General features: G+C 45.1%; 1 protein-coding gene across 4 annotated transcripts in view; it reads left to right on the forward strand.

Moving 5' to 3' along the window:
* The window catches only part of Hecw2 (HECT, C2 and WW domain containing E3 ubiquitin protein ligase 2), a 294,060-nt gene that overhangs the window by 144,290 nt on the left and 127,819 nt on the right, over window positions 1-21,951 (forward strand). The window contains exon 1 of one of the 4 annotated variants that reach the window (XM_057758419.1): window positions 17,690-17,846. The exons of the other annotated variants lie outside the window; for them this stretch is intronic. The gene's annotated coding sequence lies outside the window, so the exon portion shown is untranslated. Of the gene's footprint in view, window positions 1-17,689; window positions 17,847-21,951 lie in introns of those variants that run through there. 4 annotated transcript variants of the gene reach the window in all.

Below are 21,951 nucleotides of genomic sequence, written 5' to 3' on the forward strand. Positions count from 1 at the left end.
GAGCTAGTTCCATGTCAGGCTCCAAAGCCACAGAGAAACCCTGTCTCTCAAAACAAAACAAAAATAAATAAATAAAAGAAGAGTATTTGTTGTAACATGCAGTTCCAGGTATTCACTAGGACTCTTGGAACGTGTCTTCCACCTACACAAGGGAATGACCAAAGTGCTCTTGCACATATGATTTTGGGCACTTGCGCTGGTGTCTATGGCTGTGTAGCCCAGCCTGGATTCCCACGCCCGAATCTCCTGCCTGTGCCTCTCACATGCTAGGATTCCAGGAGTGTGCCATTACACGCAGCTCTTGTGCTAATATTGCCAAACAAACTTAATTTCCAGGCATGAAATTGCTAAGGCAAAGAGTATGTGCGTTTAATTTGAAGGATACGGCTAAATCCCTATTTAGAAATGTCAGTTTAGCAAAACTTTCATTAAGCATGAAATGAAATCGATGAAAAAAATCTCTACTGATAAGAATCACAAGTGGATCACAAAGGCATGCTCTATAAACAGAGTTCAATAAGGTTATGTTCTGTGGTAGCTAAAAATTAGTAGTTTTACATAGACACAGGTTGAATATAAAAAAAATGGAAGTTCAACTTTGTATTTTACATTTTATGAGAATGCAAGTCAATGGCTCAAAGAGAGGGCAAAGCTCACCACTGGGTCTTGGAAAGCCGAGCAGGGATGGGTAAAGGCAGTCTGTGTAGGAAGATGCTGTGTGGGACAGAACGGTATTGGGTGAAGTGGTCATGACTTTTAAGTAAACCAGCTGTGACTGGGAGTCGGTCCAAGAAGCTCTTTGTGTTAGGACAATGCAGATCTTTACTGTGGAGTGGAAGTAGGAATAACAAGGTTTCCTGTGCATATTTGCGTTATAAAAATAACCATCTCTTGAAAGCACGTTTATGAGTTTCAAGCAGCCCCTGCTTCTGAACTATTTCTAGACTATTCTGTTGCAGTCAAAGGGCCTGGTCTTAACACAATGCCCAGGCTTATCTTTCCACTCAGGAGCAAAAGAGCACTATCTGTTCCAGAGGCACGCAGCCATTACTCATCCACCCTGCCCTTCCCCAACATGAAACTCCTTCCTGTCTGTCCCGTTTCCTCGCTGATGTCCCTGACAGGAGTGGTGCAGCTCCACGGTGCTGGCCGTTAGAATCAGGCTGCCTGTTTGAGAGAGGCCTAAAGAGTTAAGGGCTAGTTACTAAGGTATCAAACACTAGCTCTACTGAGATTAGGGAAACTATTGAAAACTTGATAATTGTTCTTTATAACTAGGAAAATCCTGCAGAAGGGGCCTGTTACTTCCCAATAAGACAGAACCTCCATGCCTCTACCATTGACCATAAATACTCTTGTAACTCTATTTATTATCTAACTCTGTTGTGTTAGGATCTTCTCTGAGACCTGAAATGATTATTTCAATCCAAATATCTTTTCTTGTGTTGAAAGTTGGGTTTGGCCATCAATACCCAGAGTACTTTCTCCTGGATGAAAACAGCAATAGATCTGGCAGTGGCGGGCAACCCTTGTGCCCTTTGTTCAAAACTTTGTTACTATTTGCTAACAATTTGGAATGCTAACTCATTCTAAGACTCTTAGGTCTCAGAGTCCTAGCATGTCTGTCCTACTTAGTACTGAGCATGCCTAGTAGAAAATGTATAATGTTCAGGTGGCCTCCATTTTACCCTGCCTTTGTCACTGACTCCCTGCTTGAACTTGAACTTCCCAGCATTGTCACCTGATCTGGGGTGTCGCTAGCCAGCAGGACTGTAGAGAGGAAGGAAAAGCATCTGAAGAACACCTTGTGCTGTGCTTGACTTAGAGGAAGCTCGTGATTGACAGAAACTGTTCTTGTGGATGGTGCTTCATCCCCAGTTTTATGGAATACTTAATATAGCGTTGCTCAGAGTTCTCCACCCGAGTATCCTGACTGCAGAGACGGGAAGCACATAATGTTGGTCTGTACTTTAGCTCAGAGGAAGCTGCGAGTAGCTACAACGTATTTGGAGTCTTTAACTGAAGTTCTTCGAAATGCACATGTATGTTCTTGTAGTAATGCTATTTCGAAATCATCTATTGAATTGCACCAATTAAAATCAAGCATCAATTAAATTATCGTTATTTGGAACATCACCCTCTTCCAACATCCAGAGAAAACAAGTAGCTTCTAAGAATGTGCTCTGTGTTTCCGAAAGATTTGGACATGAGAAATAGGACAGCTCTATGTACTTCCGGAATACGCTGGCTTGCACCAACTGACATTTCACAGGTAAAGTGGATTTGGGGAGCCAGTGTGTTTTCAGTGCTGGAGTAACATACCACAACACTGGAGCGCACATGTTCATTGTGAACCCTTTTTCCATTTCAACCTTCTTTTCCTTGAGACAAGATAGCGCTATGTAGTCTGTGCAACTCGTGAAGTTCCTCGGGTTGGCTTCAAACTCACAGCAATCCTCTTGCCTCAGCCTCCGAAATCCTTGGAGCTCCCTGTGCTCCACCTGGAACTCCAAGTTCTCTTTTCCTCCAAATTCTTGCGCTGCAGTAGCTGCGTGACTCTTTGGTCCTCTGAGGACAAGGTTTCCGGATAGAGTGTCCCAGGAGTCAGAGCTGTATGGTGGACCGGACTAGGCAATGAATGAAGCCCTGTAAACATATCTTTAGATAAACGTAGTAGAGATTCTTACAAGTCTTTAGAGCTTAGCAAATTTTTTATGGCTGGGAAGGAGGGTTACTCGGCTGTGTCTTCTTTTCCTTTCTCTGTAGCTGTTAGAAGTCTCACTGCTATGCACCCTGCCGATCCTGAAAACATCCACTCGTACCCATAAGACTATCTACGGCTTTTACAAAGATCTATGGAGAATGTATAACATATTTGCCCAGTTATTAAACATCTTTCTTTCTTTCTTCCTTCCTTTCTTCCTTTCTTCCTTCCTTCCTTCCTTCCTTCCTTCCTTCCTTCCTTCCTTTCTTTCTTTCATTCAGATTTCTGCCTCTTCCCCGCCACCCCAGGAAGTTAGGAACCAACAAGGCAAGACTTTCCCTAGAGTCTTCAGAGGAGCCAGAGTTGTTACCATCTCAGTCTCTGCTTTAACGTCTCCAGAACTGTGAGGAGCCATGTTTTCACTGTTTGGAGACTCTCTATTTGTGGGACTTTGTTGTAGGAGTCCTAAGGAATTATGTATTGTTTGAGACCAGAGTCCACACTTTTTTATGTACTTCCCAAGGCTTATGTAGAACATCCGAAGGAAAACAGGGAAACTGACCTTTGAAAGAGTGGAACTAAGGCATCATATCTGATCAACTTTTTGAGCTCTGAGTGTGAGCTCCTAAAGATAAATATTATAATGACAGCAGGACCGACCTATCTTAGACTTCCTCTTCCTCTGACAATGCCATGACCAAGGCAACTTACAAAAGAAAGCATTTCACTTGGGGCTCACAGTTCCCAGGGGCAGTAGGATCCATGACTATCATAGTGGGGCGCATAGCTTCAGGTGCTAGAGCAGTAGCTGAGAGCTTACATAGGATCAGCAAACATGAGGCAGAGATAGACCAGGCCAACTGGAATAGTGTGAGCTTTTGAAGCCTTGGAGCCCACCCTCAATGACACACCTTCTCCAACAAGGCCACACCCCCAGTCCTTCCCAAGCAGTCCCACCAACTGGGTCCAAGCATTTGGCCCCCAAGGGCATGGTCAGGGCATAAGGAGACAGCAAGGGATGAAACAGCATGGACAGAACCTGCAGGGCAGCTTCCACCAGCAGCCATGGACTAGTAAATGCCACAACCTGGATGAGAGAGAGCCGGGTGAAGGTGGTCACTTGGTGGAAACAGTGTGAACTGGAGGGGAGCTACGCCATCACTACTGGCATTTTGAGTAATCTCCCCCAACACACACACACACACACACCACACACACACACACACACCTTCTTCCCTCCTATCTTTTGGTGCTGCTCCCTGTTAATGAAATTCAAACAAACCACTTTTTCAGCACTGAGAACAAAGTGTACTAGCGTGATACTGAGACTCGGGTGGAGAGACTCATCACCAATGCCAGTGAGTACAGGGCAACAGGTTAATAAAGAAATCAAGGCATCATAGGGACTTTGAGATCAGATGTGAAGTTCAACTCAGAAAAATCCTCTTTTGTCTAAGTACCTGTGGTGGTTTGAATAGGAACGGCCCCCCTAGACTGTTAGATTTGCATGCTTTGTCATTGGGGAGTGGTGCAACTTGACAGGAATTAGGGGTGTGGCTTTGTTAGAGTTGGGGTGTTCTTGTTAGAGGAAGTGTGTCACCATTCCTATCACTAATAAGCATTCTTGTCTGTTGTAAGGCCCTAATATCCTGTTTCTGTGGTAAGAGACGCATGGAGTTCTTTTCAGATCTGAGAAAGCATTACCCCAGCAGACTTTAAACATGAAAATGCAGCATTATTGAACAAGAAGGTTGTAGATGGGTTACCCCCGCCCCCGAAGCTAAGAGCGCATTTGCTGAATTCCCCCTACCATACTGTGAACTAGTATGATTTCAGTTTTGCAGGTGAGGAAAGCAAGGTACAGAGAAGACCGAGTCCCCTCACGTTTAATATTCCATGCAGACACTTCTGGTGCTGAGGCTCAGATATGATTAAGAAGCTGCTGTGAACTCATGTGATAATTTGGGGCCTGAAAAGGAACACCGGCAGGCATGTTAAAAATCATACCCCCTGAGAATTAAATAATGAAGCTGACATCGTTTGAAGCAACCATTAAAACTTTGCAGGGTTCTCAAGCCTTTAACTCAGAAAGCACAGACTCCAAAGATGAGCAGCCTGCCTGTGAGCTTTGAGTTGTCCCCTTTTACGTGACTCTGAGCAAGCTCCAGTAGCTTCCGTTACTGCATAAATAAAAGAGATGCGCTAATGAGAGCTACCTCATGGAGTCATCGGGAAAATTATGAGCTAATGGGACATAGTATTTGTGGACCGCGATGGTACTTCACACAGTACCTGGCACTGAGGAAACAGCAAGTATTATTACTCCAAGGCCTGACTCTAACAGACTTAAGATCTTGAAATATCTAATGGTATTTTGAAAACTCAGAAAGGATCTTGGGTAGCTACAGAGTATAATCCTTGGAAGGGCCCAACTAAGTCACTGTGTGGGGAGATTAAAGGGTTTGAACTGGCATCTGTGTGGTTGCCAGGGCCAGAGGTTCATGAATCATATGGTTGCGAGAAACCTTTAATCCAGAGCTGTTTCTGATTGCGTGCTCCTGAGGAAACTCGTGCTAAGCGGGCTGGCTCTCTTTGTGGTTTTCCGAGATCAGAGGACACAATTCCCTGTAAAGCTTTCATCCTTGCTCCTCAGAGTCTACCCTTTCAGTTCTTACTCTTGGTTGTTAGAGCCAAGTATCTTTGAGAGCCAGGAGACAGATCCAGGATATTGACTACTCATCACCTCTTACTCTCCAGGTACATTTTCCAGGTGGTTGTGTTAGAAAGGGTTCCCTAGGCTAAGCCGTTCAGGATTCATGCAAATCAGAAGACTTCTGGAGCTTTGGTATTTCCTAGCGCAGGTTGTGACCTTCTAAGTAGGGCACAGATGGCCCATCCCATTCTGTTCTTGTATTTCCAGGAGCCCCTTTTTCCTAGTAATTTCTCAAAACTAAAAACGTCCTTTAGAGAACAATGCACTGAGAAAATACCTCTCTGAAGGATACTAGCTGGCTCATCCGTCTGCCTGCAACAGGACAGCTCTGAAACGCGGCAGCTAATTTCATGCATGAAATATTCTCCAATTAGTAGTGTACAGTGGCTCTGCCTGATGGGGAGAGAAACCATATATGGATGAAGAATTTGTCCTGCATGGTCCATCAAATGACTAATCCACAGCAGATTGCATACCCGCCACATCCTATCATCTACCGACGCAGTACATCCATGCTTCAGATTCCAGGAGCTGTCACTTCCTGTTATCCCTGTAGGTTCGGATTCTGCTCTTTGTTCGTAGGGTGGTCCTCATAGTGCGAGGAGCCATGCTCCTAAGGCTTGCCAACAAAAGTTAACTCATAATGAGGAAAAGGCAGATGTGTGCAGATGTTCCTGTACCTCCGACAGCGCACACATCCAACGGTGCACACATCCAACAGCACACACATCCGACAGTGCACACATCCGACGGCGCACAATCCTACAGTGCACACATCCAAGAGTGCACACATCCGACAATGCACACATCCGATGGCTCACACATCCGAAGGCGCACACATCCAGCAGCGCACACATCCGACGGTGCACAAATCCGACGGTGCACACATCCAGCGGCGCACACATCCAGCAGTGCACACAAGTCTTTTCACTTGGAAAGCTTAAGAAGCTGTCGTGGTTTTGGTTGTGGTGTTTAGAAAAATTAACCTCTTCCTTTAATTTAAACTTCCATTCTTAAATACTGAGAAGTCATATGTAGAGTTGGATGCTATACAAATATTCAGAGGAAAGGAAAAGGTGTCGGTTGAAGGCCCACAAGTACATCTAGAGTAGCATAAAGTAGCAGTTAATACATGTGTGTAGAAGTCAGAAGTTAGGACTGAATCTTGGCTCTGCTGATAACTCTATGTCTCCTATGGGCATCTCTAACCTGCAGGATTGTTTTCTGAATTACAAAGAACAGCAAGCAACACATGACCAGCAGTAAGCATTAAATAGAGTATCTCATCATGTCCTTAAGCAAAGACATGAAAAATCAAGAAATTAGCTTTTCATTAAATATTGTTGGGTAATTATAGTGAAATTTTAAGAGATGTTCATTGATAATGAGATTGATAAACTTTATTTAGTCTAATATTTGGTCTAATAAGCCTAATATTAGGATTATAACCTTGAAATTGATAAAACTCACTGGGGCTCTCTAGTGAGATAAGTTATTAATGGTGACTCCATAGTCCCAGCAAGGCAGACAAAGGCTGTCATTCAGATTCTTCTTTTATGTAACCACACAGGCCCGAGAGATATTTTCTCCACCATTGACTTAATACCCTGAGAACGCAGCTCCTGGAGATTATTTCTGTATCTATTTTCATATCTGTAGCTTTATCTACCTGTGCCTAAGGCTGCAGCTGTAAAATATTTTCTCAGAGATGTGATTTGGGCACGTTTTAAAGTTTTGAGTTTTGTCCCAGAGAGAACCACCTCTTAGTCTGCTTGAGTTGCTTTAGCAAAGTAGCTTGAACTAGCTAATTTATAGGCAACGGGATGTTCTCTCTCACAGTGCTGTGGCCAGTGAGTCCAAATTTAAGGTACAGGAGATTCCGTATCCAGTGAGGCCCAGTCTCCTAAAGGGCACCTTCTGTGTACCCTCATGTGCCAGAAAAACAGAAGGGCAAGAAAGAGGTGGGCAAGCTCCCCACGGTCTCTTTTATATGAAAATCAATCTCATCAAGGATTCCACTCTCCTAATGGACACTTCTCCTAGAGACCCCCTCTGCTTCTTGGGGATTCAGTTTCTACATGGGGATTCTTGGGAGAAGACAGGCATTCAGATGTGTGCTCTCCAAAGCATTGAAGCCCATTCCCACAGGTAGAGATGAACTCTTCAATGTATGTTCTTTCAATATTACTGAGTTTTATGGGAAAAGGCTTAACCTAGCCTTTATATGTAAGTGATATGTTTGTTCCAAGAAAGGACCGATAGTGAAGATGTGATGGTAAATTTAACAGAGAAAAATGTGAGTCATCGCTCAGCCTTATGCATTAATATCACCATCAACTCTAAACTTTGCCGTCAGCGTTTGGAGCAGATTTCATTAACAGCATGGTAACTCGATCCCAGAAAACCAACATCATCAGTCACAGCAAATGGATGCTGTTAGGTTTCACTTGTATTTAGTAAGAAAAATAAATAAATAAAAATTAAAAAAAATTCGTAGATCTATTTAGAACTGTTGACACATATCTAGGGATCATAGCAGGAAAGTATTCTGTGTCATGTGACGAATCTATTTAAGTTGCATAGCATCAACAAAAGAACCCACTACCTGGGGAGGAGATGGTCTTGGGCATGAGGCCTTTGCTCTGTTGAAGGGGAGCTCTGCACAGAGGCCGAGGAGATTCCTCCTGCCCGGTTCCAGTTTGTCAGCTGATTCTAATCAAAACGGCGCGGTAGCTGCAGTGTGAGCCATTTGGGATGGGTGTCCGTTCCTTCGTTGTGCTCTCCGAATCCTTGTCCTGTCGCTATCCTTGCTGCCCCTCAGCAGGCCTGGCAAGCCCTCGGCAGCACCATCTCAGTGCCTGGAACATGAGTTAACTCCCAGCCCTCACTCCAGTCTTAGCCCAAGCATCTGCGTATCTGCGAGGCTTTCTCTGCTCCCCAGCTCTGGGGCCCGGAATCCAGCTCCGGTCTCTGCTCTTCTCCTTAACAAACCATATGATTTACAGCGCTCAGTGCTCATTGCTCCTTACCCCTCTCTTCCCTTTCTTCATCCCACTATAATATAAATTCTGTGGACACGGGAAGATTTTGTTTGTTTGTTCCATTTAGATCGACCCAAGGGTATGTGCCCTTCTTTCAGACACAAAGTAGGCATGCTATAAAACATGACTAAAGAGATTTACTCTACTACCTTTTCTGTTTTTCAATTCTTCAAGAAGTTATAGCCCAAGGTTCTCTTTGTCAAGCAGTTTTGGGATTGGGTTGAAGGTGGCTCCTTTGTATGTATCAGTGAGAGGTTGAGCATACACATTTCTTCACTGGTCTAACACTTTTTCATCAAATGATGTATTTTTTTTTTTTTTTTTTTAATTTTCGAGACAGGGTTTCTCTGTAGTTTTGGAGCCTGTCCTGGAACTAGCTCTTGTAGACCAGGCTGGCCTCGAACTCACAGAGATCCGCCTGCCTCTGCCTCCCGAGTGCTGGGATTAAAGGCGTGCGCCACCACCACCCTGCTCAAATGATGTATTTTTAAGTTAAATAGAGCATATTTAGCAAATGTTTATACATAAGCTTCCCCGTCTGGTTAGTTTTCATTGGACTCCTGTGAAATAACTAATTAAGGAAATGAAACATGGGCTGGAGAGATGGCTCAGTGGTAAAGAGCACCGATTGCTCTTCCAGGGTTCAATTCCCGGCACCCATATGACAGCTCACAACTGTCGGTAACTCCAAGATCTGACATCCTCACAGAGACATACAGGCAGGCAAAATACCAATGCACATCCAACAACAATCTTTCAAAAAGAAAAAAAAAAGAAAAATGAAACGCAACCGACCTAGCGTAATCATTATTTTAACCTAGTTGAGTTACATTTTAATAAATAATCTTCATGTGGATTGTGACTTAGTTTTGACTCTGTTTCTGTGATAAGATACCCCGGCAAAGGCAACGTAAAGGAGGAAGGGTTTTTTTCAGCTCACAGTTCCAGGTGTCCCTCATTGTGGGAAATTCAGGCGCAGGAACTCGAGGCTGCAATTCAACTCACGTGCAGTATCAAGAGCAGAGAACAAGGGGTTAACGCCCGCCCGCCAAGTACTCATTTCATTCAGCCGTGCTTTTGTCGTTAACTTTCGTAGAATTGATGCTGTTTATTTCATGCTGTCTCTCTCCAAGTCTCCTTTAGATTCCTTAAAGCTTGTTCTGCGCTCTCTGCCTGGCTGTGTGAAGGCACAAAAGACTTTGTCTTTTGTGGTCTCTTCTGTGTAAACATTGGAGTTCTCTGGACTTTTCCCCGGGGCCATCTTCCTCCACTTTGCTCCTGTTTCTTTTATGGTCTCATCCCTTTCTTGTGGCTTTAGCCACACACCTACATTTGAAGTCCCCGCCCTTGTCTTTCTCTCCAGGAACAGTTATCATACTTCTGGATATTGGTATCGTGTTCCGCGTAGGCACAGAGTCCTCAAATTCACTGCAGCCCGGACTGAACTGCACCCACTCTCCTTTCTTTAACCAACCCACCTCGTTCTCTGATGTTACTGATGGCGGCGGCTCGACTTGGAAGCTGAAGGCTCATTCTGATGGTTTTCTTCCTCTCTCCCATCCACCCCTGGGTTGGTCCGCCTACTCAGCCTGTCTGCTTACTGCTCTACTGCGTCCATCCTGATTTAGAGTATCATCTCTTCAGTCCCTGGGCCTTCTGGCCTTCAGTCTCTTCTGACTGATATCCCCATCAGTTCTTCCTTCATAGCGTCACCAGATTCGTTATGACAGATACAGTTTTTGCTCTGATCGTGAAAATTAAACTCAGTAAAAAAAAAACGTGGAAAATAAGGAAAAGGCAAAGAATAAATAGAAGTTTCTTGCTATAGTACAGTATGCTGATGTCATCAGTTCTGGTTTGCTGCAGTCAGTGTGGAGCAAGATGGCAGGCCAGCTTTATTTAGAGTCTATATATTCTTTACATTTTTTTAAAATTAATTTTAAATTTTTATTTATTGGTATTACTGTTTTGGGTTGATTTATTTTATATGTATGAGTTTGGGCCTTTATATGTGTGTGCCCACTTGCTTGCCTGGTGTCCATGGAAGCCAAGTATTTCTGGTGCCTAGAACTGGAGTTATAGATGGCTGTAAGCCATCTTATGAGTGCTGGGAATTGAACTCAGGTCATCTGCAAGAACAGCCAGTACTCTAAACCACATATCTGTTAGCTCTCATTTTCATTTTATTAAATGTAGGATTTCTTGCCAGGCGGTGGTGGCGCATGCCTTTAATCCCAGCACTCGGGAGGCAGAGGCAGGTGGATCTCTGTGAGTTTGAGGCCAGCCTGGACTACAAGAGCTAGTTCCAGGACAGGAACCAAACCTACAGAGAAACCCTGTCTCGAAAAACCAAAAAAAAGAAAAAAAATTTAGGGTTTCTTACATATAAGATCTGTCAACTGTGGCTAGGGAAAATTTTTCAATTTGGGTAGCATTGATTCTCTCTTCTCGGGTTAGCACTTTTAATACAACGCTGAGCAGAAGTGGGGAAGGCAGACACCTCAGTTTGTTTGAAACATGGCTGTTGGCTGGTTCCATCTTTCCACTACCCCGTATGATGCTGTCCTTGAGAACTTCATCCATGCTCTATGTCAGGGTGAAGAAGTGCTTTCGTCTTTCCAGTTTGTCAAGTGTTTTTATCATTAGGGTGAGGGATTATTTCAAATTTTCTGTGTGGCTTTAATCCCTAGATTTCTATCAATGTGTATTAGTGTGATTGATGATTGTCAATGTTGTGCCATCTAAGGGTTAATACCATTTAGTTGTTCCCTAGGATGCTCTCGTGGAAAATGTGTGGCGCCATGAATTTTAACAAACGCACAAGCCCTTGTAACTGCCATCAGATTAAGACAGAGGGCATTTCCAGGATCCTAAAATCATTCTTCTTCCATTTAAAGTCCTCCTGAGAGTTGACTTCTGAAACTATAGGCCAAATTTGCCTAGTTTGGGACTATAGAAATCACATTGTTGTTATTTTGTGTGGCATTTTTTATCATCTTCTAGCCCAGTCATTGCCGGAGTAACCCTGACAACGCTCTCGTTTGTCCTCTGAGATGCTGCCCTTGCCAGATTTGTGTTTTCGTTCCCGGGTAATGTCCTTTAGCCTCTCCCGCTGGCCTCCACAGCTCTTGTTACTGGAGGGTACCACAAGGGTCTTGACTAGGACCAAGCTGGGCTTCTATGTTGCCACTGTGTGGTGCAGATTTGCATTCCCGCCAAAGATAGGTAAGAGGCTTGATACCTACCTTTCCTAGCCTTTGTTTTTTATTCTGCATGTGTGCATGTAGGGCACGGAGGCACATGTCCCCCCACCCCGTGTGTGTGGCTGTCAGAGGAAAACTTTCAGGAGTGAGGTCTCTCCTTACATCACGTAGGTCCCGGGGACTGAACTCAAGTCATCAGACTTGACACTGTGCCTTCGCCCACTGAGCCATTTCTGGCCCTTAGCACTCCTGTTATTTGTGATGCCAACGCTGGTTTGGGTCAATACCCACACTGTCAGTTTCTCAGCCATTGTTCGTGTAGGATTTTCAAGTGTGTTGTTCCCTTCCTCACTGTAGTCCGCCAGTGGGAACTAAATGAAGTTGCCCTTTTTGGTGAGTGGCAAGATGTGTTTTAAGTTGTTCTAAGCTCATGTGTTAAAAATATTTCATGGACTTTGACAAGTCACAGCGGTTTTGGAGGCCAATGCAAAAAGCCATAAATGGGAGTGTTTTAAGAACAGTTTCAACATTTTCCCGCATCTGACTTTGATTATTAAGTCATAACAAATGATTTTTTTTATGTGTAAAGGAATCATTCCTGGCACTTCTGTTTTCTCCCTCTAATCTTCTGATTTCTTTTTCCCTTGAAGGAAGTTTTTAAATAAATTTTAAAAATGTGTTTTTCAAATGTTTGATTGAGATGTTTGCATAGAATCCTTGAAGCAGGTTAAAAGGTAAAATCACAGGTTGTAATGAGAGTATTTTATAATGAAAATGCTTACAGGCTCTTAAATATAGCTTGTCAGGGAAGGGCGGAAGTGAACCTAGCTGTTACAGTTTGTTCCAGGAAAGGCACCTTGGATGGATGCCATCTATTGGTACAAAGATGTTCTATGATTTCAGTTTTATTTGCTATATTTAACCTTTCCCAAAATGATTATTTAAAAAAGTATGTATAATAAACCAAAAAAAAAAAAAACAAAACAAAACACAGTTCATTGAGTTAGTTGAAAATAGGCAATTCTGTCCTTCCAAAGCTGTTGCTTTTGTTTCCATGAACGTTTGAGTGGGATCTCCTCCCACGAGGTCGCTCGCCCTAACCAGCTGCTTTCCCCAATGAGCTGCCGCTGCTCCCTTCATGTGACTGTCATCAAGAGAATAGTCCGAAAGCTTCTTCAGTCGTTCCTGACACCTGAGAGCAGCCAGGTGTGTGCCCTGTGCCTGGCTCCTTCCTCCTCGCGTTATACCGCTTCACAAGAATGGCTCTAGCTTTGTGTTGTTGCTGTGCCGCACGTGCGGATGCAGGACCAAACCTGAAGAAGGCTGATCATTTGGCAAAGGTGTCTGATTTGGAAACATCACCAGAACTATTCTAACAAGCTGTCAGAGAGTTCTTAACCATATAATTAAGGGAGAAAAATGTCTCGTGTTGAACTTTAAACAAACATTAAGGCAATGTAACGGACCAACTTAGTATGTTAATTTATGGCATAGATGGTAAATTTGGATATGTAAAGGTTGACTTTATTCTTTTTCAATGGGAGACACCATAGTGTTGGGGGAGAGCTCTTATTTTTCAGTCTTCCAGGTAAAGGTCTTGGCAGCGAGGTTGCAGGAGTTGTTACTGTGACGTCACCCACTGTGTGGAAAGAAGTCATCCTTCCAGGGTCCCCATCTTACGCCTTTTATAAACACCGTGTTTAACTTGGAAGGGAAAAACGTTGTTCTTGGCAACGTCCGTATAGCACAAGTTGGGACCGCAGGGGCCTCCATGCCAGCTGCTGACCAGGAGCGGGACTACGGAGAATATGTTTGCACCCGGCTTTGACACTGCTGGGAATGCCAATCAGTCTTTGAAACTGTGGCTCCAGGATGGCCCGGGTCAGAACTGCAGGGGTTCGTTCTTGACAACACAGATTCCCAACACCTATTCTGTTCTGATTGTGCGAGAGTCCCAGAGGATTTTAATGTGTGCGCAATCAAATTCGAAAGCCATCCCTTCGTGTCATAAAAATCTGCAAAATATGTTTGACTCGGACTCATATATATACTATGCAAAATTCTAATGCTGATTCTGAACATGCTCGCTGATGCAAATATATTGCATGCTTTCAGCAGCGCCTCTCTTGGATGTGTTTCCAGGCGAGCTGCCCTCTCACTCCTATGTAAAGCTTCACTGGAAAAAGACAGTGTTTCCATTTTGCAGATCAAGAGAATCGATTCAAATATAGTAATTGACATGATTCTCCACTGGTTTCATTTGAATTGCAATGTCTTGCACGCCTAAAATCTATGTTCATATCCATCCTGGATTCCGGTAGTTTTGTATTTGGGATAAGAGACAGCATAGCATCTCTGACCAAGGTTGGTGCTTCTGTTTTACAGTTGACATCAGTCAGTGGAGAGATGCATAGCTGGCCAAAGGGCTGATAATAAGTGATTGAATGCTTGGTCCTAAATTAGCATCTCTTTTACCCCCCCACCTTCGTCCCCAATACACATATACAGAATACTGCCAATACCAACACCAAGGCTCAGAACATCAAAGAAGTATATAAACGCCCCTGTCTATATATAACCCCCGGTCTATATTACCCCTCGTCCCCAACACACATATATACACACACTCTGCCAATACCAACACCAAGGCTCAGGACATCAGAGAAGAGAAGGCAGAAAGAACGTAAGAGCTGAAGGGTGGGAGGAGCGTTACGAAATCCTCTCTTCTGGACAAGACGCGGCTGTTGGAAATCGTGAACTCACGTGGACTGTGGTTACCTGTGCTAGACCTAGACAGGTCCAGCTAGCCAAAATGTGGTGCAGACAACTTCTGTGTCTTTGCTGCCCAGGTCAGGGGCTGAAGTGGCAAAGTCCGGAGAGAGTTTGTAGATGGGTTGTCATGGATACTACGAACACCTGTGGGAAATTCTTCATAGGTAACCGTCATTCTTTATTATTGAATTTGGTTGATTGCCACTTTCTAAGCTAAATTTTAAAGACCATGTATTTCATGTATTTAGATTTTTAATCTCAATTTTGATTTTTTTTTAAATCAGGAATCTTTCTGATTTATGTAGAAATGGGATTTAGACATTTGAAAACAGAGTGAGGAGAGGAATGTTTCTCTGGCTGCTTTCCAAGCACAAAGGCAGAGGGAGAAGCTACCAATCAAAAGTGCAGCAGAGGCAGGTCCATGCCGGGAAGCTCCAATAGTGTGTACTGGTGATGTCAGACTCCAGCACGCTGGGCTCGTAAACACAGAGGAGATCCCTAAAGGCTTTTTCCGTCCTGGTGTGCAAACCTTGGTGCTGGTTTGCATTGGCTGATGGCATAAAGGAAGCTGGTGAGACACTGGAGGACTCGGTTGTCACATTGTGTTGTAATCTGAGGATTTGTGTCTTAGCTTTCCCCTGCCTTGCTGCCAGGAAGCATCCTGCGAGCTTTGGGGAATAAGCTCCTTTAGTTAAACGGTGTCTTTAATTTTCTAAGATTAATCCATTCAACGGCCACAAACCACAAGGCTTCCCACAGGCATCCTTCGGAATCGATAGTTTTGAATGCTAAGGACTCTAAAAATAATCAGTTGAGGTGTCAGAAAGGGATCGGGTGCTGGGGGGGGGGAGAGAATGGTTTTCATTCTTTTGATATTAGCCTTTTCTGTCTCTCCCTGTGGTCTGATACTTCAAATTCCTAGAGTTTGCCCTCCCTCCATCCCTTCCCCCAAGTTCCCTTCCCCCCCTCCCCCCCCACACACACCTCTGCCCCCGTGCTCACCCTGACCCTCTGCATTCCTGGAAGTGCTGCCCTACTGCTCACTGTTGGGCCTCTGCCTGGCCCTTCCCACGGTCACCTCCCTCCCCTCCAAAGCCAGCCGCCTGTCTGCACCCTTCAGGGCTCACTGCTTCCTGGAGTGACCTTCCTTTTAGTCTGTGGATCAGGTCATGTGTGCATCTGCTCACTCTTTGGGCCGTCTCTTTCTTCTGCATAGAATGTACTCTTGTTATAATATATCGTTGTATATTTAACTTTTCTTCTTTCCAAAGGGAGGTACACACCATCTCTCCACGCCTAGTACCTTCTCTGAGCTCTGTTCTTGAAATACGAATGGGTCTGAATTGGGTCTTCCCCTACCCAGTCTCTTTTGAGAATAAGACAAGGGTACTAGCTGTATGCCAGGCATGATTCCTTCTTGGTGAACCATCCTTGTGTCCATTCAGAGAGCTGCTGGCTATTGCCAAGATGTGCGAACTATTACGGCTCACTCTGAACTGTTGCGCCATGCTAATCACTGCTTTAGTTCATGGGCACCATAGCTGAGTAGGACCATCAGTTGCTTCCCGCCCTTGGATGCTTACTTACATGATGCCTTCTGGCATCATAAAAACCAGTCCCCAGGGGGGGCTTTCAGGTCAGAACCATCTCAGACCTTGTGTCTCAGATCTTGTGTCTGAAGTTCATGGTATTTTCAGCAATGGGGACAAACCTTCAGTGTCTGGGGGGCAAACGAGGGTAACAGTGATAACCTGTACTGTTTTGGCAGTCTCTTAGACGATCCTGACTAACAACTCAAAAGGGGGCTTACCATGACATTTGCTCGGATGTTGTTAAATAGTCTATGGCTTTTGAGGAGGGGGAGTGTTGTCAACACAGGTGGGAATATACAGACACAGACACACACACAGACACACATACACACACACACAGAGAGAGAGAGAGAGAGAGAGAGAGAGAGAGTCTGACTTGACCCATCTACACCGCTCCTCAGCATATGAAGGGCTCATCAGCCTGCTCCACAGATACTCCCTCAGGCTTGTTCCATGCTGCTGTATTCCCAATGGCTGGGAAATGGAAACAAACCAAGTGGCCCTCAATCGATGAACAGACCATGAGAACGGGAATCCTACACACTATGGGACAATATTCAGCTGTAAAGAAAGAATGAAATCATGAAAATTTCAGGTAAATGGATGAACTACAAAAAGGCCACATTGAGTCAGGTGACCCAGTCCCAGAAGGACAAACATCACACTTTCTCCCTCATCGGAGGCTCCTAGCTCCAAATCTTCAGATGTGAAGATTTCACAGAACCTGGAGTAACTGCAGGAACCAGGGAAGCAGAAAGGGACCGTGGGTAGGGGAGAAATAAGAGAAAAGCAGGGTGCAATTGATTTGAAAGGAGGAAAGGGGGCCTTTAATTAAGGAGGGGAGAGGGAGGTTAACAGAGAAAGAGAGGAGCATAAAGCAACAGTAAGAATATCTGAACTCTATTCTCTATCTACCTAAAATTATATGTAACACATGTAAGTCTTGGCACTAGTTATATTGATTATTGTGGCCATGTATCCTTTAAAAGGAAGGTCAGTAAATAACTTCTGAATTGATGACTGTGTGGAGATTTCATTAAAGCCATATGGTGTTTGCGAAGGCAAACTTTTAATAATTTGAGATGATAAGTCTACAGATTTCAGTCTGGGCTGATTGGTTCGGTCACTCGGAGCCCATTCCCTAGCCTCACTGAGGGCCATAGGCTGATGAAAGGAGCCACGGACTGGAGATCCCAGACAGAAGCTTCTCTCTCCTGAGTCTCTCAGACTGCGGGCTCCCCTGTGTGATAGCAGGCGGTCCCTTTGACCATCGCCTACTGTGTGTGTGAGAGTGAGTGTGTGCCTAGCTCACTCCCTGGAATTCTCCCATGGAAAAGCAAAGGAAGGAAGCTGAGGGGAGGATGGGGCGATTGCATCCTGTCCCCTTTCCAGGGAGTGGCCACAACTGCCCCGGCAGAAGGGACATAACGTGACAATGCTTTGTCACTTAGGATGCCCGAGCAGTAACAAGACTTGGTGTGTGGCCAGGTGGCTCAGTGTTTTTCTTAGTGGGACAGGACTATTCTATCAAGGTCACTGCTAGTCCTACCTAGTATTCCGTTTGTAGAGCATCCGAGGAAACGGGGAGAGGCAGGGGCATTGGGGAAGAGGACCTGACATGCTCCGAGAGCCCCCCAAGGACTCCAGTCCGGCCGTGGCTTCGGTTCCGGCTGCTGTGTGATGGAACTGTCACAGTGGCTAGACCAGGTGCACTGTTTTAAGTAGAATGTGCCTTTTCCCTCTTGCTGCCTCTTATACCTGCTTTGAGCTGTCGGATCCTGACGCGCAAAGGCAGAAGGGAACTCTCTGTGACTGTTAAAGGTAAGCTATAGGAAAATTCTGTGGAATGAATTTCACTCCTACCTGACATCTGCTCTGTTTGGGTTTCTGTTCTCTCTGCCTTTCACTCTGAGAAGTTCTTTAATGTAGTCCTCTCCGCGGGTAATGGGTGGTTAGTAGCGAACTGGGTGGTGTGTTTGTTGCCTTGAGTTAATTGACAACTCAATGCCGGGAGAGCAGGCCTGGGGGTTAAGACGGGAAACCTCTGTAGTAAACAGGAAGTCCCATCATTGAATTCTAGAGCCCCCCAGTTGGAGGGGATTGCTTTACTTGAGAGGTAAATACTGCTCCCTCCAAGAGTGCTTTTGAAAGTGGCCGAGATTGAGTCTAAAAAAAAAATTAAAAAAAAAAAATCAGAATAGATTATCTGCCCCTGGAGAAGGTTATTTTTTTTTTTAATGAAATTTAAAGCTCTCTTCTTTCAGAGAAGGAGGTGTTAGCATCCATTTCTTTTCAAAGTGAACGGTCTGTGGGCAAGCATGTGGGGACCATGGATTTAATGATAATCTTAAAATTAAAAATAAAGAGGATTATCTTTGAGTGACACAAGGAGGTAGACAGACAGAGACGCACAGAGAGAAACAGGATTTTACATGTTCCAGGTTGGCCTTGATGTTGCTAGGATAGACAAAGATTGGTTTGAACTTACGATGCTCAGCCTCTATTTCCCAAGTCCCGGGCTTAGCAGATGTTGACATTGAGCCTAATGTATGTGATTCCAGGGACCAAACCTAGGGCTTTCTGTGCGAGGCAAGGACCCTCTCCCGTTGACTTTTGCTCCTGCCTCTGGAAATTATCTTTTGTAATAATGAGAATAAAGAAAGGGGGATGTGTAATCAAAACCCACGATCATTCCTGGTGACTCTCTATACACATGCTGCTGAAAAATCAATCTGTCTCCTTGTGTGGGGAGAGGAGGGCACCCCCAGGTGGTTCTTAGGGGACTAGATTTAAGACTCATTAGGCACCGAGTGACGTCCATTGCAGAACCAGTCAGGTCTACCAAGCCGTACGCTTCGGGGGTAGTTTCTGATTACTGTACAGCATACTGACACTCAAGGACGCGTCTTGGATGCGCAGCCTTGTGGCAAGTGTTGGTCAAGAAAGCAGAGCCTTTGGCTGGGAAGTGGCTCGGTCGGGAAAGTTCTTGCCCCTGCAAGTCTGAGTACCTGAATTAAGATCCCCAGAACCTGTGTAGGATGTTGGGTGCCACAGCGCATGCCTGTAACTCCAGTGCCGGGGGGGGGGGGGGGGGGGGGGGGTGGGTAGAGACAAGAGGATTTCTGGAGCTCACGGCTCAGCCTAGCCAACTAGTGAGCTCCAGTTTCGATGGTAGAACCTGAAGCTCAAAAGATAAGGTACAGAATGATTAACATAGTCCATGCTGGCCTCTGGTCCTCACCACCCCTTCTCTGGGGTCCATTCAGATTCTTACCCTGATATCTGACTCCTGATTTTTTTATTGATAAGATTAATTAGATAAATGTTTCCCTATGTGTGCCACGGTTTTCATATATTCCTGCACTTGACATACACACATACGAAGAGAAAGTTTCAGAAACAAAAATAGCCATGCTTTTATTTTATTTATATATATTTAATGAGAAATTAGACAAAATTAAAAGCAAAAGCTGAGAAGTGGAGAGAGAGAGAGAGAGAGAGAGAGATGAGAGAGAGAGAGAGAGAGAGAGAGAGCTGGGTTGGTAGAGTACTTGTCTCCCAAGCATGTAGACCTGAGTTTGACCTCCAGAACCCTTGTTTTAAAGAAAAAGGTCCTGGGGTGTAGTGAAAGACCCGGATAAATCCAGGTATCCCCAAAGAAAGCCCTGGATAAATCCAGGTTCCCCACCACCACGCCAGCAGGAAGAAAATAGCCAAAAATCCAAGCAGGAAGAGAAGAATCAAAAGTCTAGGATTTAGCTGAAGATAAAGGTAGATTTGTGATCTTGAGAATAATCTTGAGAAACAGGGAGTTTCCCCCCTTGTGATTGTCTCTTGTACTGTGTTTTAGGAACTAGCTGATTATGACCTTGGGAGTGGTCCTGAGAGGCAGGGGGTTGCCCCCTTGTAATCTTCACTGGTATTTTCGGAATTTTCTGTGACACACTCCCTGCCAATTCCGGAGTCACTGGGCTGTGGTTTCTTCCCTTAAAAATCGGTTCTCCCCGGTCACTCGGGGTCGAACTCTTCCCCTGCGTGGGTTATGAGTCTCGGCCCCAGTTGCACTGGTTCCCGTCCCATCTCATCATTAAAGCCTCGTGTGATTGCAGCAAGAACGGTCTCTCGTGAGTTACTGGGGGTCGTGTTATCCTGAGATTTGAGTGAGAGTCTCCCCACACTGGGGGTCTTTCATTAGTACTTTCTATTGCTGAGTCTGCGTGGAGACAAGACAATCCCTGGAGCTCACTAGCCAGCCAGCCTAGCCCAAGGGGTGAGCTGTAGGCCAATGGGAAACCTTGTTTCTGTTCCCGAGGGTGACACCTGAGTTTGTCCTCCGGCTTCCAGATGCATGTCTCCAAACATACATGAACACACACACACACACACATCACAAATCAAAGTTAAAAAAACTAAAATATGCAAAGTGAGGTTGAAGAAATGGGCTCTGGCAGATGGAAGTCAGCCCCCTTTGAAAGAAGGTTGAAGCAGATGAAAAACTGGACAAATGTTCTGTACTCTTAACGATGTGCCTGGCTTGCACGGTTTGCTCATATCCTCCTCGCAGCCCTTCTAAGCCAGATTACTGTGAGCACTTTATAGACTAAAGACACAGAGCCCATGTCCTAGAAAGGAGGGATGCAGCTGAAGCTACTACTGTGATTCCAGGAACCATAGTCAGATTGCTACAGCCAGGGTGTGGTACCCGTTGTGTCTGCAGGGTGGGCGCTGTGCCTAAAGACAGAACGCACACGTCTCGGCACACAGAGGGTCCGTTTGGACTCGATACTGGTGATGTCTTGCACCGAGGGTTCTGCTAAATGATGGAGAACGGGAGCTTTCTGTTTTGACTAAGGTTGAGCATGGGGAACACTGGCCTTGGTGGACTTGTTTGGGTAAAGAGGGGGTGTGTGGTCTATATATAGTATGGAACTACGGGATGGTGGACTGAGAGGCAAGAGACGGGTGAGCCACCATCCGCTGCAGAGCTCAAGAGGCAGAGCCTTGTTCGTGGCTGTTTGCTGAGTGGGTGTTTACGTGTCCTGCAGCTCTCTGCACTGGGCAGGCGACAGGAAGTGTTGTGTGTTCAGGTTCAGGCTGGAGGACCAGTGTGTGCCTGTTCCTAGAACCAGGGACTGTCCTCCTCCCTCTACAGGTTGCTCTGTGTACAACAGGCATGGTTTTTATTGCACGTCTCTTCCGTTCCCTGCTTAAGTTTCCAGTAAGTGACGCTCCAGCTTGCTCAGCTTGGTGCGGACAGACAGTGCCATGGAGCAAACAGTGAAGCATTTATCTAATTAATCTTATCAATAAAAAATCAGGAGTCAGATATCAGGGTAAGAATCTGAATGATCAGAGAAGGGGTGGTGAAGTGACCAGTGAACTATCTCCCTCCCTTTCTCACCCTCCCTCCCTTCTCCCTCCCTCCCTCCCTCCCTCCCTCCCTCCCTCCCTCCCTCCCTCCCTCCCTCCCTCCCTCCATGTTGCTGTTTTGTTTTATGATACACCATTGTCCTTTCTTACCATCTCTAGTGTCTCTCAGAATATTATTCTATTGTCTAAAGTGTCCAGACAAGTAGCTCTAAGGCCACCCTGACCTAGGGGGTGAGTTTTCAGTGGGTGGCCTGCGACCTCCGTGATCTCTGATCATGCCTGACATGTTCTTTTTTTTCAGAGAGGATTTTGTTGGCGGAGGCTGGGTTTAAAAAAAAAAATGCTAGGTTTTCCAATCCATGAGAAAGTTTGTTGGTGGTTTCTCAAACGATGCGATAAAATTGGTGATCTGTTTGGTAGATTCAAAGGTGAAGACCCCCTCCCCTCTGCTGTGGGCTTCAGATCTCCATCATAGTGGAGCGTTCAACGTCGGGGTGAGAGTCCAGCAACCCTGTGCTGTATGACGTCAATCACGACTGTTCAGCGGAGCCGTGCA

This window comes from Chionomys nivalis, chromosome 26, assembly GCF_950005125.1.
Source record: "Chionomys nivalis chromosome 26, mChiNiv1.1, whole genome shotgun sequence".
Classification (NCBI taxonomy): domain Eukaryota; kingdom Metazoa; phylum Chordata; class Mammalia; order Rodentia; family Cricetidae; genus Chionomys; species Chionomys nivalis.